Source organism: Cupressus sempervirens, chromosome 7 (genome assembly GCF_028749045.1).
Source record: "Cupressus sempervirens isolate cs-2001-9-10 chromosome 7, ASM2874904v1, whole genome shotgun sequence".
NCBI lineage: Eukaryota > Viridiplantae > Streptophyta > Pinopsida > Cupressales > Cupressaceae > Cupressus > Cupressus sempervirens.
Window position 1 is genome coordinate 86,360,957 of NC_143124.1, and position 14,716 is coordinate 86,375,672.

Below are 14,716 nucleotides of genomic sequence, written 5' to 3' on the forward strand. Positions count from 1 at the left end.
AAAGACATTGGACAAGACAAGGAAGGTGAGTTATTAGATGAACCAAAGCAAGTAGAATACCCCAAGGAAACCAAGAATGAATTTAGAGGTAAGTGTTTTTCATGTAATTAAATAGGTCATATGATAAGAGATTGTACAAATAATTCATTTGATCATGTTATATTTTTTTATTATCATAATTGTCATGGTATGGATTATAAAGTAATTGATTGTAGGAAACCTAAATATGATAATGATAGAAGGAATAGTAGAATGTCTAGAATTACTAATCCTATAGATAGAAGAAGATCTAATGAGAGGACATCAAGAGAAGGAAGACCTTTTGAAGAAAGAAGGAAGATCATGTATTATAAGTGTAACAAATTTGTACACATAGCATATAATTGTCATGCACCTATTGATCAGTAGAATCCTAGAACCATAACTCCAATATGTTAGTTACACAACAACTTTGGACATCAAACAAAGTATTGTAGAATGGATAGAAACTTCAAAGATAGAAGGAACAATTGGAAGAAACTTCAAAAATAGAAAGAACAATGGAAGAAACATCAAAAATGTTAGAAGGAACCATCAAAAGAACTCAAGAACAAGCAAAGATAATGAAGATCAAAGAAATATAGTTAGTGAACTTTGAGAAGAACTTAATGAGGCATTTGTGAAGGGATCAAATATTTTTGAAGACAATTTAGATAATTTAGAGATAGGAAAATTGAAGTTAGTAATTGAGCTTGATTCAACTAAGTTGAATTAATCACTACACTAGAATTTGAAAATTCATTTAGAGATCAAACTATGGGTAGTGAAGTTGGGAAAAAGTTTATCAAGATAAGTTTAGACTATAGCTAAGCTCACTTGCAATATGGATCTTATCAAAACTTGTTACAAAGGAATTAAAAGTTACTATTATAGCATAGAAAGTTAATTCTATAGTAGAAGATGAAAAATATGTTTTTGCAATGAATCTCATGGAGAAAAGTTCTTTGGAGCATTTTCATGATACAAGAAAACTATGGTAAACTTCAAGTAGCATTTGAAGATTGAACAAAGATTTTGAGTAGATATTTGATTTCAGAATGTAATTGGCAGCTTTTTTGTGTTTGCAAAGTATGTAATTAATGTAAGTTTGATTTCAATTGATAAAATGGAGTACATACTTGATTACCACTTCATTATTATCACATAAGAAGAATATAGAAATCAGAAACAAATTGACAAGGTGATTTAGAATGTGTATTTTGTCATTTCTCATCACAATTTATTTAATAAAGTTTATATTTGATAAAATCATGGATATGTTAGTAATCCATAATGTTGAGAATGAGGAAAGGCCAAAATTGAAGGTTGTTTCTATGAAACCCATAGAAAGAAACCCTAAATTTAACATTATCTATTACTCTAAACAATGTAGTGTATTTGGAAGATGTAGGAAGTTATCTTAATAGAAATTTTGAAACTAATGGGAGTGAGTATATGAACAAAGATATGGAAATTTTCTTTAACCATGATATTTCAATAAAGCCTAGATTTGAACATTTGAAAGAACTATACCTATTCAAATATCACTTCTACAAAGAATTGGACAATGAAGAATGGACTTAGATCATACTAAGTAGAATTTATGATGGAAAATTATGGATGGAAGACATATAGTTGGCATTTGAGCATCTTACTCATGGGTTGATTGGTCTTAGAAAATAAGGAAGTGTACCTATAGGTGAGAAACCAGTTAAGAAGAAGGTTGAAAGCTACAATAAGGTAGGTTATAATGGGAAGGCCATGGTGATTAGCATCATTAAGCATGATGATGCAAGATTCCTAAGTAGAATCATTGCCTATTCTATTTGTGCAAGTTTTAAGATTGATGAATTATCAGCAAGATTCACCTATGAAGCTTATAAGATTTGTGTTGAGAAAGAACAAGTTAACCTAATTGAAATTATGAAAATGCAACTCCTTGAAAACTTAGAGAAAATCAAAAGGACCAAGAATGGTGTGTTAGATTCAAATCATTAATTAATCATATATTCTTTCATGTACTTAAGAGATTTCCATACTTATCAATTACAAATATTATGAGTAGTTAGAGATGTACCATGGAAAAGATTACAAATGTATGTAGAAGACATCTTGTAGATAAAATCTTGGACAATGGAAGATTGATCATGAAAACATTTCAGAATGGTATGAAACAAAGATTTAGAATTTCACCTATAATTGTAGAAAGATTCAAAAATGATATGTGTGTTATGGTTGATATAGATTTAACTATTCAAGCAGTAGAACCTTACGAAAAATTCCTTGATCCCTTAGGTTATGAATTAAGTGATGATATAACAATTTGATATATTGACCTATTGTTGAACTCTATACAGGAGGATTTGGGACATACAAAAAGATTACCTACTCAGTCTATCAAGCATCCTTAGAGAAATCATCTCACAAAAAGATTGAGACAATAATGAAGAAAGCTCTAACTAAGGTTGGTATGATAGAAAGTGAGTCATAGGTAGTTAAGAAACCAATGAAACAAGGAATAATGTATGTGCATCCATAATTAGTTGGGTAACTATCTGGTGTGTCAATTGTAGAAACTTCTTCAAAATAGAGCATTCAAGATGCTATAGTATGAACTGAACAAGTATGTGAGCCGAAGAGAAAATCTAAAGATCAGTAGATATTGTGACTACCAAGACTAAAAGAATCAAGCAAAAAGCTACTAGACTAGGAAAAAGAAAAAAATCATTGTTGACAATTATAGAATCCAGGGAAGAAGAAGAATAAGAACAAGAAGTAAAATAGACCAAAAAAGTTAGTGTTTATAAATAGACAATAGGAAAAGTAAGGCTACCTTGGAAGCCAAAGATTGAGAAGATCAACTTAGACATTGCAAATGAAGGGAACTTTGTTTAGATGAAAAAATTCTATGATTTATATATTGATATTGAGAAAGATTAGATTGATATCTCTATTGTGAAATATATGATTGCTAAAAAAATCAAATTTGAGGATACTAAAGGTACATTAAATTAGAAAGTCTATGATAGACTTATAGAGAAGAAAGCACTAGCTAAGGAAGAGAATATGAAACTTTGAAAGTCTATGTTAAGGACCATATGCAAAATAGATGATGAGGAAGAAATTAAGAAATTGTTGAATAAGCTAGCACCCTACTTGAGAAATAGTATTAGACCATTTCTATTTATGGTGGGTGAGAATAATACATTAAGGAGTGAAATAGGTGTAACTATTAGTTAGATGATGAAAAAGTCAAAGGAAATACTTACACTAGCACCTACAACCTCAAAAGTGTCAGTAAGTGGTGACACTATGTAGATTTACTAGATCAATGTTACTATCAACATTGATGACACTAACCCTTTTGAAAATTTCAATCAGCCTAAATCTTAGGCCGAGGTCATTCAAGATCAATTGAAAAAAATTGAAGAATAAAAGAGGCAATTAGAGGTAGAAAAGAGAAAGATCAAAGAAGCCAAGCATAAATTGCTTGAAGAAGAAATGGAAAGGAGAGTAGAGGAAGAAAAAAAGAAAAGAGTGGAGGAGGAATAAAATAAAGAGAAGGAAAGAAAATAAAAGGAGGAGAAAGAGAATAAGAGAGAAAAGCTAAGGAGGTAGCAGAGAAGAAGCAAAAGGAAGATGAAACTAAACCATCTAATTCATCTACTTCACTTTTGCTTGCTAGCCTAACAAGTGATGATGATGATCAAACTAACTTAATCTCAACTTTGACAAAATTGATTGAGAAGAACAAAAAAGTAAAGAGCTTACAAATAATTTTAATGGAGGTAACAAACAGATTGCACAGTACTCTGGCAGTCAAGCATATAGAGGCAGATCTTGAACAAAGGGAACAAGCAGTGTTAAAGTTTTTTGATGAGGAATTTACAAATTTGTTGAATGTTCCAAAGTAAAAGGCCCAAATTTCTCATGATGCTATTCTATTTAGAATCATTTGTCAAAATATCAAAAATTATTTGCCAAGTCTTGATACTTGTGTTGTATACAATTATCCAATTGTGTATTGTCTTTGATGCTACAAACATGGGATACTTTGTATCTATCAACATTTATCGAGTTTAGTTGGTTTGTAAGATGATTTTTAGTGTCTACCGAGCATTCCTAGACATTATCTTGTACAGACAATGTCTATGAGTTCACTCAGTCATCAAAGGATTTTATGATAGAAGACAGTTGTTACCAAGCTCTCAAGGTTAGCAAAGGAAAGTTAGTGTTTACCAAGTTCACTCGATAACCAAAGGATTTTCCATGGTTCATAGTGTTAACTGAGCTTTTGATGGTTAACTAAATAAATCATTTCTATAATAATGTTTACCGAGTAGGGTCGGCCAATGAAGGAATTTGTTAATTTGTGAATTAAAGCTTAATTATTTTAAGTATTATTTCTAGCTCACTGTGGTAATGATTATAGGTGATTATAACTTGTAAATGAGAGGAGGGTAAAAGCACAGATCTATGTCACTATTTGTGATACAAAAACCTATTTTGGTCAAATCTCATTTCTCTATCAAAACTCAATTTTTTTCAAAAACTAAAAATACCCTTTTATAGATCTTAGATTCAATATCATCATTATATAAATTTTTGAGTGTTTTGATTAGTTATAATATGTTATAATCTCAAAATATTATAAGTTGATATTTCAACATTTCAAAAGATGCTCCCTCAAAAAAGGAAAAAAAATAGTAAATCATATCAAAAAAATAAAAAAATAATATTTATCACTAGAGGAGAGAATTCTCTTCACGAATATGTAATTTTTTTTCAAGAAGGTATAGATTTGATAGGGAAGTTTTGACAGGAGGAAAAAACTATTGGATTCTGACAAGGTCAAACTTGAGTACTTGTAACAAAGTAAATATACATCAAAAATAATTATTTCTTTTTTTGTTCACTAGCTATATATGTCATCTATAAAATATTTTCAAATCAGAACAAAAAAAGATGATTTGCACATACTTGTTTGACGAGAACTACATCCTATATTTTTTACAGTTAAAAAGGGACTTCAAAATAAAATAAAATGAATAAATTTTTAGTCAAAAAATTTAAAAAATTATAAGCATAAAATTTATACAATTCTACACATCTCATTAGTTTACATCATCTTCATATTTTAAACACAAATACCATTTTTTTGTCGTTAATGTTGAACTGTCACATTCTGATATCACGTTTCTTTATAAAAGGTGACACAGGTTTGTGTTTTTATGCAGGACTTGATAATCTGAATGGTATATATAAAAGATCAAATTGAAAATTCTATGGATGGAATAGATGAAAGAATGAACAAGAATGCAAGTGAACTAATTGTTTGTGAGAGTGAATTCTAAAGGATGATCAGATATCCTTGAGCAACAACAAAGCTATATTCAATCAAGAAGGATCTAGTGGTGCAAAATAGAGATCTATAATCAGTAATTTTAATTGCATCTCATTTAGGTCATTTCATTGTTACTTTTTAATCATTTTAGTAGTGATTTCAAAATCTCTTAACAGAGTTTCTCTAATAGCCATTTTGTAAATCCTCTAAGACAGTGATAGTTCTATTGAATTGTTCTAAAGGCTTCTAACAAAGCCACTCCTAACAATGTGATTAAATCCTCCAATAGGGTCACACCTAACAAAGTTTTTTTGCAACCTTTAATAGGGTTGGCTCCTAATAGGGCTCATTTCAAAAGAGTGAAAATCAATAGCTAGTTACATTGGGAGTTTTTCCCATATTGGGTTTCCACGTTAAATTTGGTGTCTCATGTGTTCATGCTATTACCTTTATGGTTGCAAATTATTTTATGCATGTTAAGATTTGTTAAAGTTAACATTCATTGCATTTATTGAGTTACAACATTTTTATGAATTTTTATAAAGTGACAATAATAAGTGATTTATTAGACATCTAAGGGATCTGTGGATTCATTTTTGTGGTAACTAGTTCAGCCCCCCTCTTAGTTACTCCATTTATTTCCAACAATTGGTATCAAACCATTTGGTTCTTGCACAAAGGATTTCAAGGACCTATGCTAAATATTAATATGTCTTCCAATAAAGAAATTCCAAGGATTAATAGGGATAACTTTTTAGCATGGTAGAGACTTATGATACTTCATCTGGCTTCCATTGGTGATATAGGAATGAAATACCTTGATGCAGAATATGTAAAACCTATTGGCACATTATTTTTTAATGACATTGTTGAAAAGAAGACTCATAATAACATTATGATAGATATTGCACCTATCTTAAGCTATGAAGAATTTGATGAAATCAAGGACTACAAGACTACTCATGTAATGTGGGAAAAGCTAAAGGAAATCTATGGAGGAGATGAAAATTTGAGGAGAGCTAAAGAAAAAAGCCTGAGAGGATAGTTTGATTAAATGAGAATGAGAGAGGATGAAAACATTTCCAGATATGTTGAAAGGATCAAAGCAAGTGTTAGTTCAATCAAAGCCTCTAGAGGAGAAATCAAAGAAGAGACTATTATAAGTAAAGTTCTCAAAACAATACTTCCTATTTATGCAATAAGAGTATCTACCATTCAAGAAAGGAGATGTGAAGAAAATCATAAGATAAATTTGGATGCCATAGTGGGAAGAATAACAAAATTTGAATTAGATAATGTTGCCAATTATGTTCTAGCCTCAAAGAACATTGAACCTGTATTTGAAGCCAAGCTTTCAATCAAGGAGAAAGGCAAGAAGATTAAGGACATTTAGTTAGATAGTGAAGAAGAATCAGAAGAAAGTTTTGATAGCAATCTTGAAGTGGTTGAAGCATTTCTCATAAAGAAATATTCAAGAAGAAGAGGAAAATACAAAGGTAAAGTTCCTTTAATCTATTTTTCATGTGAAGAAATAGGTCATATTGTAGCTAGGTGCCCAAACAAGAAAGAAAAAAGGATGGAAAGAAAGGTCACAAGTGCAATGACAAGAAGAATTTCAGAAGTCACAAATATTTCAAAGAAAAAGGTAAGAAGACATGCTTTATGGCTAAATATTCTAATGATTCTAATAGTAGTGAAGATGAAATTGTTTACATTCCTGTAAAAGATGAATCTGATAATGATGAAGAAAATGAGATGGCACTTATATCTCATGTGAGAAAAAATGATACATGGAATATAGACAGTGAATGTTCACATCATATGACTGGTGACAAAGAAAAATTTGAAAATTTTGAAGACTATGATGTTGGAAGTGTAAGGTTTGGTAATAATGAACCTTGTTGTATAAAAGGAAGAGGCAAAATTTCTTTAACCAAAGAACTTGTGTGTGATAATGCATATTGGGTTGAAGAACTAAAGCACAATTTTTTGAGTGTAGCATAGCTAATTAACATTAGATTCAGGGTGAAATTCATGCATAGAAAAATAAGATTGCTGGATGACAAAGGAAAGCTAATTGGATCATGTAAATAAATAAAAGATAACTTATTCTATCTTGAACTTGGTGAATGCTCATGCTTTATTGCTCAAGTTGAAGAAATTTGGTTATGGCATAGAAGGTTATCTCATATAAACTTTGACAACATGGTAAAAGTAAGCAGATTCAAAAAAGTATCAAGCATTCCTAATTTGAGGAAACTTGATGTTGGTCTATTCAAGAATTGTCAGATTGGTAAGATGGGAAAGACTAGTTTTAAAAGTAAAAACTATCAATCTAAAGATATTTTAGAAATTGTGCATACTGATTTATGTGGACCCATTGGAGTATAAAGTTATACTATAGAAAAAATCTTTATTCTTTTTGTTGATGACTATTCTAGAATGATGACTATTATGTACTTAAGAGAGAAGTCAGAGGCATTTGAAAAGTTCAAATGGTATTTAGCAAGAGTTGAAAAGAAAATAGGGAAAAGATTGAAATGTTTGAGATTAGAAAAAGGTGGTAAATTCATCTCTAATGAATTCAATAAATTTTTCATTGAAAGAGGAATCAAAAGGTAGCCATTAGCTCCTAGAACTTCCAAGTAGAATAGAATAGCTAAAAGGAGGAATAGATTTATTATGGATTGTGCAAGGACTCTGATGATTGAAAAGAACATTTCTATCAAATACTAGAAGGAAGCTATCAACACTGCAATTCATACCTTAAACCAAGTATAGTTGAAGATGGACACATTCAAAACCCCTTATGAGTTATGGTGTGGCTATAAACCTAATGTAAGCTATCTTAAAGTATTTGAAAGTAAATGTTACATTATGAGAGAATCTATAAAAGAAAAAATTTATGCTAAGGTGATGAAGGATTATTCTTAGGATATTTTTTCAAAAGAAAGGCATATAGATGTTTGAATTTGACTACTCAAAAAGTTATAGAAAGTGCACATGTGAAAGTTGATTAGTTTGCATAAAAGATAGAAGAAGAAAGAAAGAGGGAACCTAAAGATTATAGGATATTTGTTTTCAATGATACTTTTCCAAATACATGTGTTAACATAAAGATTGCATCTACCAAACCCAACATAGCTATTGAGTTGTAAGAAGTTCTAACTAAGTCACATAGACCCAAGTCACAGTTTAAAGCTACCGAGCCAATAGCTATCAACCTAAAGCAACCAAAACCTAAAGTTGATATTCAAGAAGATAACAATGCAATTCATTCAAAAGGCAAAGAACCTTTGCTAGCCAAATATGTCAAGAGGCATCATACACCAGATTAGACCATTCGAGACAAATTAGTAGGTACCATGACAAGAAGTAAGCTAAAAGGTACATGTAAAAGATGCATTGGAAAATGAAAGTTGGATTAAGGCTATGAATGAAGAGATAGAGCAAATAGAGAAGAACAAAACTTGGACTCTTGTACCTAGGCCTAAATATAAAAATGTGATTGGAACTAAGTGGGTATTCAAAAATAAGTTGAGTAAAGATGGACAGGTATCAAGGAACAAATCCAGATTGGTATGCAAAGGGTATTCTCAAGAAGAAGGTGTAGATTATGGAGAGACTTTTGCTCCTATTGCAAGATTGGAAGGAGTTAGGACATTACTTGCATATGCAACACATAAAGGATTTGAAGTATATCAAATGGATGTCAAATTTGGATTTCTCAATGGTTTTTTTTTTTATGAAGAAGTCTACATTGAGTAGCCTGAAGACTTTATTGATCCAAAAAAGAAGGACATGGTCTGCAAGTTACACAAAGAATTGTATGGTCTGAAACAAGCTCCTAGATAATGGTATGAAAGATATCATAACTACCTTATTTAGATTGGTTTTCAAAGAACTATTAATGATAACAATAGTTTGTATATCAAGCAAGGACCAGATAACAAGATTTTTTTGGTAGAATTCTTTGTAGATGACACTTTTTTTACAAGGAATGATGATCAATGTAAAGGATTCTTAGAGAAAATGAACAAAGAATTTGAAATATCTATGTTTGGAGAGATTAAATTCTTTGTTGGTCTTTAGATAAAAGAAAGAAAGAATGGTATCTACATCACTCAATCAAAATATATCAAGGAGACACTCAATAAATTTGGTATCGAAGATTCTAAACCAGTTGGAACTCCCATGTGTATAGGACTAAAGCTTACAAAAGATAATGATTCAAAAGAGGTAGATCAGATCTTATATAGATCAATGATTAGAAAATTGCAATATATTGTTCATACAAGGCCTAATATTTCCTTAGAAATTGGTATAGTTGCAAGATTCTTAGCTAAACCAAGAGAAAATCAAATGATGGCAGTAAAAAGGATCTCGAGATACTTGAAAGGAACTAAAGATTATGGATTATGGTATAAACTTGGAGGAAACCTGGATTTGAAAGTATTTACTAATGTTGATTGGGTAGGAAACATTGATGATAGAAAGAGTACAAGTATTAGTGTATTTTTTCTTCACAAAATATTGGTATCTTGGACAAGTAAAAAACAAAATTGCACATCCCAATCTACAGCAAAGGCAAAGTATGTTGCAATAGTAGTGAACTATTCTAACATTGTTTGGTTTAAATAATTGTTGGAAGGCATGAATGTAGAGATCAAAGAACCAGTTTTCATGTTCTATGATAACACAAGTGCAATTAACATTTCAAAAAATCTAGTGATGTATTCCAAAACAAGGCATATTGCTATAAAGTATCACTTTGTCATAGAATTGGTGCAGGACAAGGAAATTAGATTGGAATATGTCCATACAAAGAATAGATTGCTAACATATTCACAAAACCACTACCTAAGGATGCATTCTTGTATCTAAGAGGTAAGTTAGGGTTGATTCCCCTATCTGAAGCTCACTAAATTAAAGTTTTAATAATGCATCAATAGGTACTAAATTTGAAGATCTATAAGTTCATGCAGAATAGTCAAGGAAATATTGCATATGAATCAGTACTTAAGGTACATTGGAATTTTTTTGATATATGTTGTCTTTGGCATGTGTTGTCAAAGAGGGAGAATTTACTATCATACCTTTCTAAAATTTGTTTGAAGATAAAGATAATTGAAGACTAAGGTATAAAATCTAAGAGGGAGGAACTTTCTATTAGAGAAAGTATTATTTTCAAATTTCATCATGCTATGACATGTTGTGTTGTCATTAATGCCAAAGAGGGAGATTGTTGGATACAATTAACCAAGTGTGTGTTGTCTTTGATGTTACACAAATTTCATACTAGTTATCTATTACCATTTACCGAGCTTAGTTGGTTTGCAAGATAATTTTCAATGTCTATCGAGCATTCGTAGACATTACCTTGCGCAGACAATGTCTACCATGTTCACTCAGTTGTCAAAGGATTTTATGACAGAAGATAGTTCTTACCAAGCTCTCAAGGTTAGCAAAGGAAAGTTAGTGTTTACCGAGTTCACTCAGTAACCAAAGAATTTTTCATGGTTTGCAATGTTAGCTGAGCTTCTGATGGTTAACTTAGGAAAACATTTATAGAATAGTGTTTACCAAGCAAGGTCAGCCAATGAAAGAATTTGTTAATTTATGAATTAAGGCTTAGTTGTTTTAATTATTATTTCTAGTTGTCTATGGTAATGATTATAGGTGATTATAACTTGTAAATGGGGTGACTTGATAATCTGAATGGTATATATGAAAGTTCAAATTATGAATTCTATGGATGGAATAGATGAATGAATGAACATGCATGCAAGTGAACTAATTTTTTGTGAGAGAAAATTCTAAAGAATGGTTAGATATCCTTGAAGAGAAACAAAGTTATATTTGATCAAGAAGGATCTAGTGGTGTAGAAAATAGATCTATAATTAGAAATTTTAGTTGCATCTCATTGAGGTCATTTCATTGTTACCTTCTAATCATTATGGTAGTGATTTCAAAATCTCTTAACAAAGTTGGTCTAACAACTATTTTATAAATCCTCTAACATGGTGATAGTTCTACTAAATTGTTCTAAAGACCTCTAACAAGGCCACTCCTAACAAGGTGATTAAATCCTCTAACAGGATCACACCTAACAGTGTGTTTTTATGACCTTTAATAGGGTTGGCTCCTAATAAGGCTCACTTCAAAAAAAGTGAAAATCAATAGCGAGTTACATTACTGTTTTTCCCATATTGGGTTTCCACATTAAATCTAGTGTCTCATGTGTTCATGCTATTACCTTTATGGTTGCAAGTTATTTTATGCATGTTAAGATCTGTTAATGTTAACAATCATTGCATTTACCCAGTTACAAAATTTTTATGAATGTTTACTAAGTAAAAATAGTAAGTGATTTATCAGACATCTAAAGGATTTGTGGATTTTGTTTTGTGGTAACTGATTCACCAACCCCCCCCGGTTACTCCATCTATTTCCAATAACTTGTATCAAGGAACTGTGGAGATGTCAACAAGATGGAAATGTATTTTACATTAAGTATACTTTATCTCATAATTTGACCAAGAATTTTGACAACAAGATTGAAGGAAAGCTAAGTGAGCTAGAAGCTCTAACAAGCTAGATACAATAACCTTCTAGCAAAGTTGATGACTTTGAAGGACAAGTTGCCAATATTCATAGTGATATTGGGAAATTGGAACTTGAGAAAGAACAAACTTTGAAGAGATTATCAAAAATCAAAGAGTCTATTGCTTTAAAGATATCAACTATTGAGAGATAGTTGGAGGAGTGATTCAAAGCCAAGGACAACTATTCAAATTTCTTATACTTTGATCTAAATGCAGTTGAGATTGCATCATATGCTCTATTTGAAATTCTCACTTTTTTTGAAACAACCAAAGATACATGGGTACAAGGTATGAACAATCTCAAGGCAACTTTTGATAGTTGCATGAAGATGTTATTAGCTTAAGGCAGATGAACATTTTTTATAGTTTTATTTGTTTTGACATTCTGACCTTTGTCATTTATGTCAAAGGGGGAGAAGTTGCATAAGAAAACTATAGTCAAGGTAAGGCATAAATCATACTGAAAGGAGGAGCATGTGTAAGATGGATCAATTGTAAAAGATGACTAATATATTGTTACTTTAATACTTTGGACAAGTTTTTGATACTTAGCCAATTTCCCCTATTTTATTGCCATGAATGCCAAAGGTGGAGATTATTGACAATTGGTTAATGAAGATATGTAATTTTTTTCATTTATAGAAACACATGATGTACATGCTTGTAGAAAACCTCAAAAATAAAGATACTTAGCTTTTGGTACCCAGAAAATTGTCTAAGTATGAAATTAGTTTATAATAGTGTATTGTTTTCTATGTAACTTGTTATTGATGTCATATTATGAATAGAAAAATTAGATGGTGATAGTATACATATTGATGATGATGTTTATAACCTCAAACATCAGTAATGAAAATATGGAAAAGAGGTATTCACATTTTACTAGTGAAACAAAAAAAAAAATTAAAGGTAAAGGAATTATTTTGTTTAGAAAATAATTACTTGACCAATTAGGGATGACATCCTAGATGTTTACTCTAAGTTGTAAAAGTATATTATGGTCTTATTTGATCTAGAAATTTTTTTTGAAAAGGCTTGATATTTATAAAAAAGAAATGTTTTGATAAGAAGTGTGCAATTGTATTGTAATAAGTGATATGTGAACTTTCTGTGAAGTGATATATGCAAAGTTTTTGAGAACCTAATTTTGTGATTTGAGATGGAGATGAGGTTAGAGATTATTCAAGAAATAAGTTACAACACCTATATACTTGAAGACTAATTACTTGTTTGGGTACTGAGCTCTTCTTGTAATTGGAAGTGCATGTTTGGGCACTGGGCTCATCTTGCATCTCCTGTATTACAACTCCTAACAAGGTTGGAATCTCCTAATTAGGATTCAAAGTCTCCTAATAGGGACTCTCTATACTAAATTTTCTCATTGAATCTAATAGGGTCAATCCTCTAAAAAGATATACCTAGTGAGTATCATCCCCACTAGGGTTTTCCTTTGGCTAGGGTTTCCCTAGTTAACAAAATATGGTGTTATAAGTTATCTTTGTGCACGGTTACTATTATTGTTGAATATTAATTCTTAATTTTCTTATGTATGTTAAAAATTAATTAATAATATCTATTTGGTGACAAAATTTTGTAGAATATTGATTCACCCCCCCTAGTATTCCCTATTTCTAACACAATCATCCTTTTGCATTATTCTTCCAAATTAGTTGGGTACATAATGTGCTTCTCCAATCCATCTTGGAATACTAGATCCTTGATCACTTGTTGTAGTCTAGAAATGGATAGCTCTAGTGGGAGAGGAAGACTACATTCAGCCATGTAAACCAACTTGAATGGGGAAATTTGGATTACCTTCTTAGGTGTGACTCTATCTTCCTAGACCACATTGTGTAATTTCTTGTGCCAGTTCTTATGGTTCTCAGAAAGGAACTTCTTTATGTTATTGATCAAGTTCTTGTTGCTTTCTTTTGCTTGTCCATTTCCTTGAGGGAAGTAGTCAGATGAATGACTAAGATGTATACTATTATCATGGAAAAATTCTATAATTTTTGCAAAAGAAAAATAAGAAGTATTATCCATGAAAAGCTTTGTTGGCACTCCAAACCTTATCAAAATATTTTCCTTGGTGAACTCATAGATGATCTTAGAAGTAGTCTTCTTAGTTGTCTTGGCCTCCACTAATTTGATGAAGTAGTCCATAACAGTAATAACATACAAATGACATGCAAAAGATGACAGACTAATTGGTCCAATGAAATCATTTCCCCACTACTGAAAGGGGTCTTTAATTAGAATTTTCTTTAAAGGTAGAGAAACTAATTGAGGCTTGCTAGAGAACATCCTACACTTTTTGCACATGGCTACTCATTTATAAGCATCCTTGAACATGTTACACCAGTAATATCATTGCCTCAAAATATTGTATATTGTAACTATTACTGAAAAATGACCACCACAGGCCTCATTGTGGAAACTATGAAGAAACCTCTCTTGTTGAGGTTTATCCACACATCTCAGGAAGGTCCCATCCATTGCCCTCTTGTACATTTGGTCATCATATATGACATACTTAGTTGATTTGATTATGAGCTCTCTTTCTTTCTTGTATGTCAATCCATAAAGGTAGTCTCTATAAGTTAGAAAATAGGAAATGTTAGAGAACCAAGGATTTTAAAGGCTAACCATTAGCACCCTTGAAGATTCATCTTCTTGGCTCAAGTCTTGAATTTTTGTAATCATCTTGCACAAGCCATTCCCATGTACCAATTTTGTTGGCTTTAGGTC